The sequence below is a fragment of the Chrysemys picta genome, chromosome 5 (genome assembly GCF_011386835.1).
Source record: "Chrysemys picta bellii isolate R12L10 chromosome 5, ASM1138683v2, whole genome shotgun sequence".
Lineage (NCBI taxonomy): Eukaryota > Metazoa > Chordata > Testudines > Emydidae > Chrysemys > Chrysemys picta.
Genome location: NC_088795.1, coordinates 101,719,783 through 101,737,719, shown reverse-complemented (window position 1 = coordinate 101,737,719; position 17,937 = coordinate 101,719,783). Strand labels below are relative to the sequence as shown.

The 17,937-nt window shown below is 40.7% G+C and overlaps 1 protein-coding gene and 1 long non-coding RNA gene across 2 annotated transcripts in view; one reads left to right on the top strand and one right to left on the bottom strand.

Annotated features, from left to right (window-relative positions):
• Window positions 1-17,937, top strand: part of DTHD1 (death domain containing 1) — a 62,806-nt gene that overhangs the window by 3,058 nt on the left and 41,811 nt on the right. The gene's annotated exons all lie outside the window — the stretch shown is intronic.
• Window positions 1,204-17,627, bottom strand: LOC135983743 (uncharacterized). The gene is made up of 4 exons (XR_010601518.1): window positions 17,506-17,627; window positions 16,791-16,892; window positions 14,549-14,653; window positions 1,204-1,330 (listed from the first exon to the last, which is right to left on the bottom strand). It is a non-coding gene; the product is annotated as an uncharacterized LOC135983743 (long non-coding RNA).

Genomic DNA, 17,937 nt, shown 5'->3' with positions numbered 1-17,937 from the left:
AACCAATGCCTGTACAGCATGCTCTGTCCATGTTCCACCTACTCTTTACTTTATCTTTACATTCCCGACTATCTGGTCCATTGTTATCTTGTTCATAAATGGTTCCCTGGGTGTTCCCTCCCCTTATCTTAGCTAGTTCAGACATTCTGTCTCTTAGCTCCCTGACCCATTTACCTGTCTTTTAGTTAGCACAAACATTCTGTTTTCAGCATGCTGATCTATTTAACTCCCTAATCCTGTCTTCCAAGAAATGAGGCCTTTCCCTTGTTTCATTACTCATGTCAAGCCAGGCCTACAGGATATACTCTATATATTCACATAACCACCAATTTCAGCTCTGGGGGCAGAATTTTAAAGGTATTTACATGCCTAAAGATTCAGATAGTGCACAGTGGGATTTTCAAAAATGCCTAGATGTCTAAGTCATATTGAAATCAATGGGAGGGTGCCCAGGTGCTTTGGAAAATCCTAATAGGTGCCATTCCGAATCTTTAAGTGCCTAAATACCATTCAAAATCTGCCCCCAGGTTTAAAAAACACAATTTAATTCTGTTTCCTAAATCTCCACCATGCAAGCAATTTTGGTGCAAGAAAATCTCACTCAGCCGCATGCTGTGCCCTTTGCTATCTTTTATAATGTATAAAGATTACCTTGGAAATGTATTCATTATTTTGCTTTGACATTTTTCATTAACATTTTTCTTGCTGTTAGCTACAACCTAGTCCCGTATCCCATTGTACAGTCATCAGTGTCTTGCGAGTGGACCCAATCACTGGGTCTCGTGGTTCCATGCCACCCTCTCTGGTCTCATTTTACCCCTTCTTGTGAGTCCAAGGTTCATCAGTATTTCAGGCTGGGCAGAGTCCCTCCTACCCACTCTCTCTTTGAAGTCCTTCTCAGGTATGCCAATGGTCTGGTTCCTTGCACAGTGGAATCTTGTTCTTAAGTATAGTCTCTGTCTCTCTACCATGTGCTCCACCTCCTTCCCACAAGTCCCTGTGTGGAAAAACCATTGGTCCTGGGGTGGGCCAGCAGTTAAGAGAAAACCCAAGTCAAGGATCCCAGATCACAGCCTTGATGGCTTCTCAGTGATAGTCCTTTCTCGGGCAGAGCAGTTGTCTGGAATACATTACCACAGCAAGTTTAGACCTGTGCAATCACAGTGCTAATATCTTCACTCACAGCACAACATAGGTTCATAAATTGATACCAGATATCAAGAGAAGAGACGTTGATGTTATTTGGTCACAGTACATATTTTTCTTTCTTGTTTTGATAGATGTAAACTCTCCAATCTCTGTTCTGTCCTACTTAGTTGAATACCTGTGTCTGCATAAATTGAATGTACAGTAAGATCACAGCATATTCTAATTTAGAGTATATCTACCCATGTCTGCACTTAATTTTTTCTGACTAAACCTCATGCCTCCACATTAATATCAGACAACCTGAAGTTGTTCTGCACTTACATTATATATATTTTGCTGTTTATATGCCATACACAATTTGCTATAAAGTTAATTTGTATGTGTGGGGAATGTGTGTTATTTTATGACTTAAGCCCTACATGATTTTTTTCTTCTTTTTAATAGAAGTGAAAAAGCTTAGTTATCAGATTCTAGGATCTCTCTCGATTGGATGACTAAAGAATATTGTAAGTTCTCTGTCACTGTGATAAAGCAGAGCTAAAAAAAAATCTTTACAAAAATCAAAAAGGAAGTTGCATTCCACTAACCTGATGCAATTCAGATATGATGTAAGGGACAACACTATTTTAAGAGCTGACAGGCTTGAAAACTCCAGAGATTTTATTATCTGATATCCCCTTCCCTTGAGTTTCTATACTACTATCAAAATTATTTGAGAGGTAGTGGGGTTTTTTTTAAGTATATGGAGATAAAATTGTCAGTTTAGAAATTAATTCTATGCAGAAGTTGCAAGGCTTTTACTGTTTCACTAGCAATTGTTGATTAACATATTGTATACATTGAGCAAACAAACCAAACATCTAAAAAAAAAAAGAGAGAGAAAGCAGGGAGATATTGGGGCTGTTCTAGCCTAAAATATACACAGACCTTTAAAGAAGGTTATGAAGACCTTTAAAGAAGGTTATACATGAAGGAATGTACAGATGTCTGCCTCTAAATGCAACTATACTCACTAATTTAGCCCTTAAAACACCTTCATTCTCAATAATTGGCAACAAGCATGATTTGTTTTGCACACTATCTAGTCCATAAGAGTGGCCCACCCAAACCGGGTGACCCTATGTTTAAGTAACTAGTAAAAATTGACATGTAAAATACACAGGGGCAGATCCTCCTCTGATGTAAATGGTCATAGCTTCATCACCTGAGGATCTGCCCCAGACTTCCTCTGTCAGAGGTTTGCTCTAGGATTTGAGAGATCATTAAACTAGCACTACATTACTCTAGTTTATTCAGTCAATTTAGAACACTGAGAAAAATCTTCCAATACACATACGTTTGCTTAAAACCACAGCCAGAGAAAAACAGGTTATAAACTTCTATGTCCTGCCTATTACATTTAAGAACTCCCCCAAAATTGATTAAATACTCTAACAATTATCTCCAGTTATAATTTAGGGGAAACAATTACCTCTCCTGTTATTGTACCCACAGATCCGATACTCTAAATTAGGGCTGCCAACTGTTTCCAATTTACAGGAGGATCAAAGTTTTTGGTAGCTTTATTATTATTACTATTATTATAAAGTCATTGTGGTCTGGAGGAATGCACACAGAGCTGGGAGGCAGAAAGACTGAGTACCAATCCTGGGTCTGCCACTGTGTCTTTAGGGAAGTTAGATTGCCTTTCAGTGTAAGTTTCTCCATCTTTAAAATGGGGATAATAATACTTACCAACATACCTAATAAGGGTGTTCTGAAGATTAGTTAGTGTCTTTACAGTTTTTGGAATGCATCAAGCAGTATAAAATTACTATTATCAATGTCTCAAACAACCAGCAGATACATATGACACTTTTTATGTCTTTTGTGATTCTGATATTAACTGGTATATCATGGTTAATCAAATATTGTATAAACTGACCATGGAAATTAAATAATCTAGCACCATTTTCACAGGAAATATTATAGCATCATGTGATTGTGAGAGAAAAAAAAGTGAAAAGATTTTGCCCCTCAGAAAACATACAGGCAATTGAGCAACCTTAGCACGGAAATGAAAGATAGTGTTGTGATTAAGACACTGGTCTGGGACTCAGGAGAGCTGGGATCAGGTTCTTTGCTTTGCTACACACTTTCTGGATAACCTTGGGCATGTCACTTAGGGACAGACAGGGCCGGCTCCAGGGTTTTTGCCACCCCAAGTGGCGCAAAAAAAAAAAAAAAAAAAAAAAAAGCCGCGATCGCGATCTGCGGCGGCAATTCAGCGGGAGGTCCTTCGCTCCGAGCAGGAGTGAGGGACCATCCGCCAAATTGCCGCTTAATAGTTGGACCTGCCGCCCCTCTCTGGAGTGGCCGCCCCAAGCACCTGCTTGGCAAGCTGGTGCCTGGAGCCGGCCCTGGGGACAGATTACCAAAGGCATTTGAACACCTAAAGGTCAAGGTAGGTATCTAGTGGGATTTTCAAAAGTGCCTAAGCTGGTTAGTTGCCAAACTCTCCTGGGTTGCTTTTGTAAATCCCACTAGGCGCCTATCTGCATCTTTGTGCCTAAATATCTTTGAAAATCTGCCCCCAATCTACTATGCCTCCGTTTCCTACCTGCAAAATGGGGCTAATACTACTTCCTTTCCCCCACATATACCTTTGTCTTGTCTATGTAAGCCCTTAAGGACAGAAACTGGCTCTTTTTACTGTGTTTGTGCAACACCACAATAGGTCCTGATCTCAGCTGGGGCCTCTAAATGCAACGTAATATATATAAATAAATAAATACAGTGGAACAATTTACCAAAGGTCATAGTAAATTCTCCTTCACTAAATTTTTGAAATCGGGAGTGGATGTTTTTCTAAAAGATCTGCTCTAGGAATTATTTGGGGAGGTTCTATGGCCTGTGTTACGCAGGAGGCCATAACAGATTATCACAGTGATCCCTTGTGGCTTTAGAGTCTATGAAGCTATTGTTATCAATCTGTCTTTCCTTTTCTAGACGACTGATTCTGCAGGAACAGAATACAACTGTCTTTAGCTTGTTGACACTATCCTTTGTAAAAATCCCTCCTTTAATAAGCATCTATCCCCTCAAGTCTGAGTCTCTGCTCTCACATGTCCCTTAGATTTGCATGTTTTATTTATTTTATTTAAAGTAATTCACTTTGTTCTGTCTGTTACTACTTGGAATCACTTAAATCCTACTTTCTGTATTTAATAAAATCACTTTTTACTTATTAATTAACCCAGAGTATGTATTAATACGGGGGGGAGGCAAACAGCTGTGCATACCTCTCTATCAGTGTTATAGAGGGTGAAGAATTTATGAATTTACCCTAAGCTTTATGCTGGGTAAAACAGATTTATTTGGGTTTTCGACCCCATTGGGAGTTGGGCATCTGAGTGTTAAAGACAAGAACACTTCTGTAAGCTGCTTTCAGTTAAGTCTGCAGCTTTGGGGCAAGTAATTCAGACCCTGGGTCTGTGTTGGAGCAGATGGTTCTGTGTTGGAGCAGACAGGCCTGTCTGGCTCAGCAAGACAGGCTGCTGGGGTTCCGAGCTGGCAGGGAAAGCAGGAGCAGAGGTAGTCTTGGTACGTCAGGTGGCAGCTTCCAAGGGGGGTTCTGTGATCTAACCCGTCACAAGCATAACATGGTTCCCATTATAAAAGTGAACATGTTTAGGGAAAAACTGACACTTCATGATCATCTCTCTGGGGTAGGATGACATAGCAGCTCTATGTTATACCCTCTTCCAACATTGCTTAGTTGTGCAAACCATCCCATGACTTGACTCTAACTTGCTATATCTGCTTCCTGTGTGTGTATTCAGAGCCAATACTACCACCCCATTACACCATCTTTATACCAGTGTAACTGTTGAAATCAATGACAAGATTGGTCTAACTGAGTAGAGAACCAGGATAGGTATTTACTGTTTTTCTTTCTCCTAGTGGTCCTGGAAATCTAAAACAGCTCCAGGACAGTGAACTGGGTTATCTTCTGACTTATACACATGGCCGACGAGAGGGGGGGAGAAGCCAGTACAAATTACAGGGGCCCGGCGGTCCGGAAGGGGGCCCGGCTTCCTCCCCCTCCCGTCAGCCCTATTTAGCCGGTCTGCCCTTGCTGGGGGGGGGGGGGGGGCGAACATTTTTTTCACCCAGGGCCCGAACCCATTCTCAGTGGCCCTGCTTATACGTTAGCAGAATTGTTAACCAAGTACCAACTGAAGAAACTGTCTTTAAATTGCACAGTGGTGTTGTTGTCATGTTGGTGTCAGGGTATCAGAGACACAACGTGGATGAGAATATCTTTTATTGGAAGAGCTCTGTATGAGCTTGAAAGCTTGTCTCTCTCATCAACAGAAGCTGGTCCAATACAAGGTATTACCTCACTCACCTTGTCTCTAAATTACACTCAGAGTTACCCCTCTGAAAGCAATAGGGTTACTTAGGTGTGACCTAAGTACCTATGCTGAGGATAAAGGGTTACATAGATATAACTGAGGAGCAACAGTTGACTCACTGCCTTTTTTTTTTTAAACCACATTTTGCTGATGATGCATGAGCCAGTAAGAACCCATCTTGACCTTCAGGTCTCAAAGAGAGGCTGCAGGGCTGGCAGGTAGAAACAAATCCCCATCTTATTTGTTGACTGAGCAAACTTTGTATAGAAAGGTTTGAGACACAGTAAACATAGAAACTTGTAATACCAGTTTTATAGAAATACTTTCCAAAGTGTAATGCTTATAATTAGCCTTATAATAGCCTTTTTTTCTTTATAGACTGTATTTGGTAGAATCCATGATACATCACCCCCCCACCCATCCCTTTCACCTGCACAGAAGAACCTCATGAAAGCAAAGGATGATGATTCTATTCAAGGGGATAGATAGGAAGTTTGCTGTATACCCCAGTTATCCTTTACTATTAGATTCATATTTAAAACAAACTCTCTGCCCATGAATAGCTACTGGAGAGGCAGTGGCTGGGTTTAAAGCAGCTGGTCTTTAAGATTGTGAGATTCTAAAAAGGAACTAAGTGAGAAGAACCCAGTCCACCTGGGAAGCAAAGCTGGAGGCAAGCATGAGAGGCCGATGCCACAACAGGGGATAGGCAATCATGTTGCTTTAGAAGTCTGTTCTGCTCATGGGTGGGTGGGGTAAGCCATTTTCAGTCTTGAGTGTTAGGAACAGACTAAAGGAAGCCATTTTAGTCAAAGAGCAGCTGTGATTTTTTGCTTTTTTTGCAGTTGAGTTATGCTAACATTTAAGAAATCCTGATTATCCTCAAGTGAGGAGTTTCAAATTTATTAGGACCAGACCCTCAGCTGGCAGAAGTCACTAAAGCTCCACCAAAATTTCGCCGAGCTACACCAATTGACAAGTTCAGGATCTGGCCTCTCATCTCTTCTTCTACCTCTCCATACAGATTGAGTCAAGTTTTCCTCCCACATTGTGTTCTACTAAGGTATCAGATACCAACAATAAGGGCTACATTCCATTTTTGATGACAATAGCATCGCTGCAAGCAGAGTTTAGCCTTTAGACATTGCGCTTAAAAAAAAAAAAAAAGGGTGCTGACAAGTTGAAAACAGAGCTCTTTCATAGCAGGCTTCCAGAGCCTCTCCCATTGCAAAATTTAATTAGACATAATTAAATAAGCACTACACTAATAACTGGATAGAAAAGGCCAATGTTTTTCTTACATAATCAAATGATGTAACACTAACATAAGTCATGCTTAACTAGAAAATATTACCACTGACCTCATCAAAAAGGCAAACCTTGATCCATCAGGAATAAGTCTATTCCAAAAGAACATAATATTGTACCTACTGTAAGAAAGAGAACCAAACATGAACAGAGAAGTCTCATTCCTATACGGGAATAACAATCCTCCTCAGTTAAATAGATAGTCAAGTGTCTTACTTCCCTATTTCACAGTTGTGCTATCCATCTTTCTTTAAGTGAGAATGAGAGATCTGATTTGTCAAACTCTGTCCTAATTCAGCAAAAATCATTTTTATAAATAAAGGCATGGGTAGAACCTCTCTATTCCCCTTGCACCACTTTTTTCAAACTGGACAGTATCATTGGGTATCATGGTGATGCTTGAGTCAGCAGTGTTTGATGTCTGTAGTAAGACTGAGAGGTCATCTACAGTTTAAAACACCATACAATCTGTTCCATACTTACCTATGACTACATTTTTCAGACTAGCAGATTTTATAACTAAAACTAAAAATATTTTCTAAGTACCTGTTCAGAATTTATCATTATTTTTAACTGCTAGTCTCTCAGATGAAAACCTCTCACCAAATCAGATGTAAAGGAATAGGCCAGTTCTGCTCTTCTGAGGCTGCTGTTTTAGCAACTGGACCTCAGGCATCTTGCCCATTATTGTACAGCCCTTTCATGGGAGGTCTTTATGATTATTACTAGTTAGCACCTACTATATTCATATGACAACATGGTCATATCCTTGTCCCACTCCCCAATCCCAGCTGTCACATGCAGAGGGTGCAGAATCCCCTCTGCATCTACTTCAGGGCTGCCCACGCTGGCAATGTCCCTGAATAAATTTCCCCTTGTGCAGTCCTCCCCGATATGTTACTCAGGATCTTTCAGAACTGGTCTGAAATTAACACAATTAAACTCAATAAAGACAAGTGCCAAATACTACACTTAGGAAGGAAAAAACAAGTACACAACTACAAGATGAGGAATAATTGACTAGGTAATAGTATTGCTGAAAAACATCTGGGGGTTATAATGGTTCACAAACTGAACATGAGTCATCAATGTGATGCAGTTGTGAAAGGCTCATATTCTGGGCATATTAACAAGAAAGTCAATCATCCTGCTTTACTTGGCATTAATGAGGCCTCAGTTGGTATATACTATGTAAGAGTAGAATACTCAACAAGCTGACGGAGGAGATATCTGATTCTCTTCAAAAAGTCATGGAAGATGGGAGAGGAAAAGGGCAACTATAGTGCCAATCTATAAAAAGGGGAATAAGGACAACCTGGGGAATTACAGACCAGTCGTCTTAACTTCAGTACCCGGAAAGATAACGGAGCAAATAATTAAGCAATCAATTTGCAAACACCTAGAAGATAATAAGGTGATAAGTAACAGTCAGCATGTATTTGTCAAGAACAAATTATGTCAAACCAACAAAATAGACATTAGTTAGGCTTTTGTTACCGTCTTGCATGACCTTCTCATAAACTAGAGAAATACAACCTAGATAGAGCTACTGTAAGGCTGGTGAATAACTGGTTGGAAAACTGTTCCTAGAGACTAATTGTCAGTGATTCACAGTCAAGCTGGAAGGGCATATCGAGTGGGGTCCCATAGGGATCTGTTCTGGGTCTAGTTTTGTTCCATATCTTCGTCAATGATTTAGAGAATAGCATAGAGAGTATACTTATAAAGTTTTCAGATCATACCAAGTTGGGAGGGGTCACAAGTGCTTTGGGGGATAGGATTAAAATTCAAAATGATCTGGACAAACTGGAGAAATGGTCTGAAGTAAATAGGATGAAATTAAATAAGGACAAATGTGAAGTGCTCTACTTAGGAAGGAACAATCAGTTGCAACATACAAAATGGGAAATGACTGCCTAGGAAGGAGTAGTGTGGAAAGGGATGTGGGGGTCATAGAGGATCACAAGCTAAACATGAGTCAAAAGTGTAACACTGTTGCAAAAAACCCAAACAGATATTCTGGGATGTATTAGCAAGAGTGTTGTAAACAAGACACAAGTAGTAAATTCTTCTACTCTACCGTGTGCTGATTAGGCCTCAACTGGAGTATTGTGTCCAGTTCTGGGTGCTACATTTCAGGAAAGATGTGGACAAATAGGAGAAAGTCCAGAGAAGAGCATTAAAAATGTTTAAAGGTCTAGAAAACATGATCTGAACATGAAGGAAAATTGATTCATTTAGTCTGGAGAAGAGAAGTCTGGGGAGTGCAGGGCATGATAACAATTTTCAAGTACATAAAAGGTTATTACAAAGAGGAGGGAGAAAATGCCTCAGTGGGTCACAGCTGAGAATACCAGATTCAGGACAAACTATTGAGAAACAGAGTAGACTTACCACATACTGGTGACAGGTTTCAGAGTGGTAGCCATGTTAGTCTGTATCAGCAAAAACAACGAGGAGTCCTTGTGGCATCTTAGAGACTAACAAATTTATTTGGGCGAAAGCTTATGCCCAAATAAATTTGTTAGTCTCTAAGGTACCACAAGGACTCCTCGTTATTTTCACATACTGGTAGTTATTCTATCATTAGATATACCAAGCCAGTAACAAAAGTAAACTTCCGTCTCACCACACCGGTTAACAAGAAGTCAGAGATGCAGTCTCCTTAGGCATTCCAGTGATTATTGAAAACTCTCTGTATGTGTGCGTGTATATATATCTCCTCAATATATGTTCCATTCTATGCATCCGAAGAAGTGGGATGTAGCCCACGAAAGCTTATGCTCAAATAAATTTGTTAGTCTCTAAGGTGCCACAAGTACTCCTGTTCTTTTTACTGAAAACTTATTTCACTATATTTAAGGGCCTTCTAATCTCAAGAGATCAGCTACACAGCCAGGCCAATATATAACTCAGATCTTACCCAATAATCATGCTGCTGCCAATCCTTTAGTAACCAAAATCTAAAGGTTTATTAATAAAAATAAAGTTAAAATGGTTAATAAATCATATAATACAATAATGGCAATGTTCTTTTATCAGATTTGTAGTAGTGATGTTATAGACTGCTGGCTTATAAAGACTCTCTGGTAATTTCCAAAAGACTGGAAGGTCCTCAGTCCATAGTCCAATATACTCCTTTTAGTTGTAAATCCACAGTCCAGAGAATCAGGGCAGGAAAGAGGCACCATGGAGTCATTTCAGGGGTCTTTTATACCCTTTGCCATGAGCCTGGAAATGTTCTGTTTCAAACCAAGCTCACAACCCAGTTTGTGGAAAGTTACTGGCACAAGATGGAGTCCGGGGTCACGTGAGCATATCACAAGTCCTTACATGGCTTGATAACTCTCACGGGGGGTAGCCCCGGGCCCTTTGGAGGCTTAGGCATCTGCAGGAAGAGCCATCTGAGTCTCTTCCGTGGCCCACTGTGAGAGTGAAGTGTCTTTAATGGGCCATCCAGCCTGAATGGGCCATTCACAATGGGCAGGCTAGACTGGATGTAAGCTACCTTGTGGGTGTTATCTGAGGAACAAACATTTGGGATATGAATATTGGCTATATATTTGTATCTTCAGATACTGTGATGATACATGGATTTAAACAGGATGATCTTATTTAGCACATCATAACTTTTCCATTGACATCTTACATGGCTTTGTACAAGATTTGTTGCAGTTGTCTAATAATGGCAATATTATTTATAGAGATGATCTCTATTTCAATCCTACAGCATCACAGGAGCCTCTGGGCTCTAGGCTTCAGCCAGCAGTGAGGGTAGCTTCAGGGCTCTGGGCATAGGTGTAGTTTGACTTCTGTTGTGGGCGTGGCAGGGCCCAGCAGAATTCAGACCAGCTACGCATAGCGGGGCCCGGGGAGGGAGCGCTACCTCCACCCCTGACTCATCTTAGCAGGCCACCCAGCCTGTCTGTGTTTGGGGGGCACGAAATTAAAAATTATAACTCAGGTGTGGCGGGGACTTAGCTCAAAAAGTTTGAAAAACACTCAGGGTACATGGAGGGGGTAGCTCAAGGCTGTGTGCAGGGAGCCCCACCTCCCCCCGCCCCTCCCGGTCACTGCACCTTGAGAACTCTGCCAGCCCTGAAGCCAGATCTCCCCCCTACCGCCACCCAGGGGGCTCTTACTGGATGTGCGAGCAGTCAAAGGCATCTGAGAGCTGAGGACCAGCTACAGCCCCCAGGAACCAGCAGCAGGAGGAGGAGATGGGTGGAGTGCTGTGGCTGCCCTCTCTGTAGCACTGGCCAGACCAGCAGCTTCTCTGCACTGCCCAGCTCCATCTTCCCGCCTCTGACCTGACCAGTGGGCAAGGCCTCAAGGGACGGGAGGAGAGGAGGGGGTGGGGATATATGTGTGGAGCTGCCCTACTCTGTTTACAGCACTGCAGTTTGGGCGGAAGGGGAAAATGACCCCCAGGGTCTCTGCCAAACTGCACCATGGGTTCGGGACAGGGCGCCAGGATTCCCCCTGAAACCTACTTGCAGCCCCCCCCCCAGGGGGCCATGGACTCCTGGTTCAGAACCACGGGTCTAGATAATATTTAGTCCTGTCTTGAGTGCAGGAGGCTGGACTGGAAGACCTTAAGGTCCTTTCCAGTCCTATGATTCTATAATTCTATGTCCAATTCTGGATGCCACACTTTAGGAAAGATGTGGACTTGTTGGAGAGAGTACTGAGGAGCACAACAAAAATTATAAGAGGTTTAGAAAACCTGACCTCTGAAGAAAGGTTAAAAAAACTGGGCATGTTTAGTCTTCAGAAAAGTAGACTGAGGAAGATGCTGGTAACAGTCTTCAAATATATTAAGGAGTGTTACAAAAAGGATGATTCTCCTTATCCACTGAAGGTAGGACAAGTAGTAATGGGTTTAATCTGCAGTCAGGGAGATTTAGGTTAGATATTAGGAAGAGGTGTCTAACTTTAAAGTATTTCAAAATTTTTAAACTATCCTCAAAGGACATTTGTGGAATCTGCATCATAGAATCATAGGACTGGAAGGGACCTGGAGAGGTCATCTAGTCCAGTCCCCTGCACTCATGGCAGAAGTATTATCTAGACCATTTGTGATAGGTGTTTGTCTAACTTGCTCTTAAAGATCTCCAATGATGGAGATTCCACAACCTCCCTAGGCAATTTATTCCGGTGCCTAACCACCCTGACAATTAGGAAGTTTTTCCTAATGTCCAACCTAAACCTTCCTTGCTGAAATTTAAGCCCATTGCTTTGTCCTATCCTCAGAGGTTAACAACAACATTTTTTCTCCCTCCTCCTTGTAACAACCTTTTATGTACTTGAAAACTGTTTATCATGTCCCCTTTCCATCCATTTTCCAGACTAAGCAAACCCAATTTTTTCAATCTTCCTTCATAGGTCATGTCTTCTAGATCTTTAATCATTTTTGTTGCTCTTCTCTGGACTCTCTCCAATTTGTCCACATCTTTCCTGAAATGTGGTGCCCAGAACCGAACACAATACTCCAGTTGAGGCCTAATCAGCATGGAGTAGAGGAGTGGTTCTCAAACTTTTGTACTGGTGACCCCTTTCATGTAGCAAGCCTCTGAGTGTGACCCCCCCTAATAAATGTATAAAAAAGTGTTTTTAATTTAACACCATTATAAATGCTGGAGGCAAAGTGGGGTTTGGGGTCGAGGCTGATAGCTTGCGACCCCCCAGGTAATAACCTCACGACCCCCTGAGGGGTCCCGACCCCCAGTTTGAGAACCCCTGGAGTAGAGTGAAAGAACTGCTTCTTGTGTCTGTCTTACCGCACTCCTGCTAAGACTTCCCAGAATGATGTTCATTTTTTTTGCAACATTATTGACTCATATTTAGCTTATGGTTCACTTTAACCCCTAGATCCCTTTCCACAGTACTCCTTCCTAGGCAGTCATTTCCCATTTTGTATGTGTGCAACTGATTGTTCCTTCCTAAGTGGAATATTTTGCATTTGTCCTTATTGACTTTCATCCTATTTACTTCGGACCATTTGTCCAGATAATTTTGCATGTTAAGCCTATCCTCCAAAGCACTTGCAACCCCTCCCAGCTTGGTATCGTCCTCAAACTTTATAAGTGTACTCTTTATACCATTATTTAAATCATCAGGCATTGGAGGTTAAAAACTGGTTGGACACAAACCTGCCAGGGATGGTCTAGATTTACTTGGTCCTGCCTCAGCACAGTGAGCTGGACTCGATGACCTCTCGAGATCCCGTCCAGACTTACATTTCTCTAATTTGAGGAGCAGGTTCTATGCATGAAGTTCTTTACATTCCTTTAGTACTAGGCTATTTTTAAAGTTAAATTGATACCATTTCCCCTTTCTTGTATCTGACAATCTCAAATAGTCTAAAAAAAAGAAGAACAGGAGTACTTGTGGCACCTTAGAGACTAACAAATTTATTAGAGCATAAGCTTTCGTGGACTACAGCCCACTAGTCCACGAAAGCTTATGCTCTAATAAATTTGTTAGTCTCTAAGGTGCCACAAGTACTCCTGTTCTTCTTTTTGCGGATACAGACTAACATGGCTGCTACTCTGAAACCTGTCAAATAGTCTAATCAATGTTATTTCCTTCAGAATGTTGTATGCTGTATCTCAAAGTTCCCCTTAAATTCCACTTCTCCAGAGATCACAGACCTACCGGTAGTTTCTGTAATATTTTTGGGTAACTGAGATGCTCTACTTTGTCCGCCTTGTTTTTCAGTTTTAATCATTTCAGTGATATTTATTTTAATACTGGACTACAATTGCTCAGAACATTTCAAATATGACCTTGCTAGTCCAATATATTGCCGTGATGAAATCATTTCTTTAACATAATATATAGGCCCTGTGTTAAGGTGTCTGTTTGCTATGTCTATGGTTATTTTGATCTCTGAAAAACATTTCAGGGGCTTAAGCAATACAGAAACCAGCTTTTTCTTCCTATAGTTTTGAAGCAAATAACCATTTAAAGTGAATTCCTTTTCTACCCTAATTTTGTAATTTTACATTTCTCCTTCTCACTGCTGTTAATCTGAGGGAGAATTTAAGTTTTATCACTCTTGCTTGTGAAGGAAAAAGACTAAGGGTCAGATCTTGCAACTATTACTCACTTGGAGTATCTGAGGAGTAAGGGACTACTCACATATAGAAGTCAGACTACTCTTGCAGCAAGATAATACTCAGCAAGACTAAGAGGGCTGCGTCTGGCCCTACGACACCATCATGTAATATTTATATTGTGGTAGCGCCTAAAGGCCAAAACCAGTTTGGCTCTTTGGTGCTAGGCACTATATAAACATTTAAATAAATTCATGCCCCAAAGTGTTTAGTTATCTGGTCTAATCCTTGCTAGTACAGTACAGGATTGTTTTACAAATCTTAAATCTCTCCCCTCCATAAGAACATCCTGTAAGTCTTTAACGTGTAATTCTTCATTATTTGTATCACTTCAAACAAGGACTTATTCTGGTACAAGTACAATATCACAAAGAACAATCTGTCACAGTTATAAATCATCTGCCGAAATTAATTGGGCATGAGGCTATTTCCTTTTAAACTAAAACTGTGCTTGTGTTACGCAAATACCTGAATACAACAAATTCTTTAAAACAGCCCATCGTACAGCCTGTATATACATTGCTCTAGCATAGCAACTACTGTTGCATTGTAAACAAGCTGTGAAAGCCAACTTACATTTGAATACATTGCTCCTTCATCTTCATGCATGAGATATTTCTCAACAGCAATCAAGTGTTCGAAGGCAGATGTCCAACAAGAAAGTTGTAATTTCCTGGTGCTCTAAGGGACAAAAAGCATAGTAATAAGTGTGTAACTTCCTTAACTGTTCCTATAATATATAATGATGAATTCCTATAGAGAACTTTCTGATTATGGACTTTTGTACCATGAAGTCACATTTTCACAAAGGTCTCCTTATTTCCATATTGTATTCAAGATTACAGAGAGAGCCAAAATAACTTTCAATTCCAAGGTATAATTTATTCATTCAACCACATATTGGAAAAACAAATTGTTTCACCTTGCATTATTGAATGGGTTATAGATAAATGTATTTTCTAAGTTAACTTATGTATTCTCCCAAATATGCATAGAGAATTCATGAAGTAGCATGTATTAATGCAAATAGGAGTTGGGTGTATAATTCTTTGACAATAACCATTTAGGTATCTCAGAGCCTCCCCCTTCTGGAAGAACTTGTATATGTAAAACTGTCATTTCTGAGGGATATGATAGACCACAGATTCTAATAAGATCTCCTACATTCAACGTAGTTTATTGTACATCAGACAAGATTCTAGTATCAGGTTAATTAACTATGCTTCATTTTACAAATTTTGAAAGAGAATTTGAGTTTAAACTTATCTATTCTTTTCAGTGATGCTAGAAATAGGGATGCTGCTGCACCCCTTGGCTTAAAGTACTAATAACAGACACCAAATACATGGTTTTTATCATCAATACCCCTCTATAAAATTTGTTCCAGCACCCCTGATTCTTTTTACATAAAAAAGTAACAGCTTTTCTCTTCAATCATATTTGAACACCCACTAATTAAGCAACATATTTGGGAGAAGTTAATACAATGGACCCAGATCCTTACCTGATGTAAGCTGGCATTGCTCAATTGAAGACTAGGAAGCTACATAGATTTCCACCCTTGAGAATCTGGCCCAGTAGCACCGATGACATCATACCATTGATCTACATAATAGCATTGTATTCTTCCCCATCCTGTTTCGTATACCTCCTAAAATTTTGTCTCGGAAGAGGAAATCATTCACTTCTAGTCTAACAAAATATGACTGATCTGCATAGCATTGTATGACTATCATAGAAACTGTTTCTTGCTCTCCCTATTCAAATCCCTCTCATTGAAAGTCCAACTATTAACTAAGCCCTGGATAATCAGAATTTCTAATGGGTTAATGACTTCCTTACATCTTTCTGAATGTTAGTGTCACATTTGTCAGCCTAATCAAGCAAACTATTATGATTTCTTTAGCTTTCCTTTTCAATGTAGTATCACTGCTGTTTTCAGTTTTACATTATAGTCAATCCTTTCAATTTGATTAAGGAGACTTCACATTTAATAGTAATTCTTAGCATTCACGCAGTGATTGACATCTTCAAAGTACTGAGCTGACATTACCTAATTAATCCCCACAATACCCCTGTGTGAAATTTCCCTTCACTTTTATACTGAAATAGTATTAAAAAACAAACAAACAATTGGGGCTATGTTAATTGTATTAATAGCAGGCCCTATAAGGAAAACTCTACAGAATGATTACATAAGACATACTTTAAGTCTTCAGTATACATTATGGGTCAAACCCAGCACTATCGTATGCTGCGCTAATGGAGATTAGAGCCCCTCTTTCCCCTTCAACATCATAGCAGGATTCTAATCTACTGTTAAGGGAGAACCAAGGGTTACAGTGGTGGCCAATTCCATGATTTTGAAAACTAGCAATCTGCTATTTTATGGGTATTGTCCACTATTGTTCAGCTAGATCTGGATCTAAAACTCATTGGGTGAAGTCCTGGCCCCATTTAAGTCAACAGAAGTTTTGCCACTGATTTCAGTGAGACCAGGATTTCAGCCACCAAAGTCAACAGGAATCTTTTCATTGACTTCAGTACACTTTGGATTAGAACCTCTAGGGTACATCTACATTTGATCTGGACGTGTGATTTCCAGCGGAGGTAGACTACCTGCACTAGCTCTCCTTGAGCTAGCATGCTAAAAACAGCACTGTACCTAGGGTGGCATGGGCAGAGGCTCAGGCTAGCCATCTAAAAACATAACCACCTGGACCCATTTTCTGTAGCACACATTAGTAGAGGCATAGACTGCCTTTTTCTTTGAAGGAGCAGCAGCATATTCCCTCCTCCCCACCGCGGAATTACCTACCGTCAGCCATGCTGCTCTGCTTCAGCAGGTTGACTCAAGTATCACAAGCACTGCTCAGCTCTCCTACCATCTTGCATAGGTTCTCATAAGGACAGTTTTCCCCTGTGGAAGAGAGATTGTTGACTCTTCATGGCTTGGTATTAGTTAAAATAAAAGTGACACAGTAGTGTTTCACATTACTATTACTCAGGTTTTACAGTTTTAAATGAAGCTTTAGGTGTTAGTACTTCAGTTTTTTCTTACATGTTCACTGCCATTAGAAAAGTGTGTTTGCAGATCTTTTTAGCCATTAAGTATATATTTCAAACTCAGTACCATTACCAGATGTGTGGCTATTAGACCCCAGAACATCTTTACAATATCTCCAACTGTAAAAGGGTTCACTTCCTGCAGGAGCACCTGCTCATGGCTGGGTGTGGGATTAGCTATTGCCCCATCTGGCACCCCATTCGGTCAGTTACTAACACATGATCCCTCACTCTCTCTTCATGATCCGTCCCTCTAGCTAGGTCACTGTGTAGGTAGCCCTCCCCTTCCAGCATAACAGAGTTCCACACATAACAGTCTAAAGCCTTAAAACAGACTTCAGCCCCAACTCTGGGCCCCACTGTCTGTTTACCCTCTTGGCTCAGGACTTTGAGTGTCTCTGCACTGGGTCCAAGCCCAGCAACTCTGCACAATCCTACTCCTTGCTACTCCCTGGGCTTCTTCCTACCCAGCCTTTCTTCCCCACAGCTTCTCTGAGATGACCCTTCTCTCAGGCTCAGAATCCTCAGATTTCCATGTCTGTTTCCTCCTCTGTGTTCCCAGAGAGTAACTGCAGACTCCTTATCTATCTACACCCCTTTTCTGCTACAAACTTCCTCTCTTTATAATAACCAGCCTGCTCCTGCCCAGCTAGGATTCATGTTCAGCTAAGCCTGGCTCTCCCTGCAGATTCAGTAAATAACATAATTGACCTCTCAAGTCTGTATTCAGGGCTTGTGTAGAGCATACCCCATCCCACCAACTGATAAAACACAATTATAAATTAAATGGATTCACCTGAAATGTATGAACTGGCATGCCTAGGGACTCTTTGTAATAGTTAATGCCAGTTTGTTCTCAAGAGTTTCAGGTCATTCATTGAGATATGCCATCCACATTC